The sequence below is a fragment of the Adiantum capillus-veneris genome, chromosome 19, assembly GCF_014529385.1.
Source record: "Adiantum capillus-veneris isolate H3 chromosome 19, ASM1452938v2, whole genome shotgun sequence".
NCBI classification, from domain to species: domain Eukaryota; kingdom Viridiplantae; phylum Streptophyta; class Polypodiopsida; order Polypodiales; family Pteridaceae; genus Adiantum; species Adiantum capillus-veneris.
In genome coordinates, this window is record NC_140949.1 from 6575001 (window position 1) to 6576030 (window position 1030).

Below are 1030 nucleotides of genomic sequence, written 5' to 3' on the forward strand. Positions count from 1 at the left end.
TGAGGTCTACTCCTCACTGGGCAAGTAGGAAGTAATGTTGGGGTATAAAGCCCAATGTGGTCGCCCAAGTAAGTGGGCGGGCCGCCAGGTATGTACACATATTCTTTTGTAAAAACCTAATAAGAACTCACTATGCTCTACACGTAGAGCTCGGTGTGCTCAGAATTTCATTCTGAGGTCATCTCGGTTACTATTCGGCTTCGACAAAGTTCTGCGCAGGCCATTTTCGAATACGTGGTCTCAGCGGGTGCAGATCCGCAGGTGCAAATCCGACTCTGCAAATTTGGGGTTTTCGGCCTACGACTGCATGTGCTGAGGATATCGACACTCCCAGAGTGTTGATTTGTGGCTGTCTAGACATCGAAGGACGGCTCACAGTTCTTGGAGGCGTGTCACATACGACACGGGCGCATCTACACACAGACTGTAGGCGACATCCACTAGTTCATCAGGTAGCTTGTGTTTGCTGCTTGATATTCCAGATTTCATCCTGACATTGCAGGTACTTCCACATGGGATGTATTGTCAGAGATGATGTATGTCTGTTGAGGGTTTGTTGGCTGTGAGTCACTCAGCAAACAACCGCCGCAGCGGTTACAGCATACAGTGGGAAATTTGTGGATGTATGACTTTGTGGGAAGTCTATGTACTGTCAGATTTACTGCAGCCTTTGTTGAGGGTCGAGTGAGGTTTTATTGAGCTGGGGGATTCTCGAATGTTGAGATCCTTTCGGTGATACAGGTCTTGGAGCGATCCCTCGAGCACCCTTAGATAGGCAGCTAGGATGTATTGACTGTGAGTTAGACAGTTGGGATTGCATCTTTGCTTTACTGCCGTTGAGGCATTGTCGCAGTCTATGCTTACAGGACAGTGACAGGACAGTCAGAGACAGTACAGGTGTAGGACAGGTTTACCCACAGCTTACAGTGTCAGAGAGACAATGTTTTTTGAGCTGTTTTTTGGTCTGTTTTTTAGTACACCAAAGCCATTTTACAAAGGAGACTCTGCCGAAATTTATGCAAAATCTGAA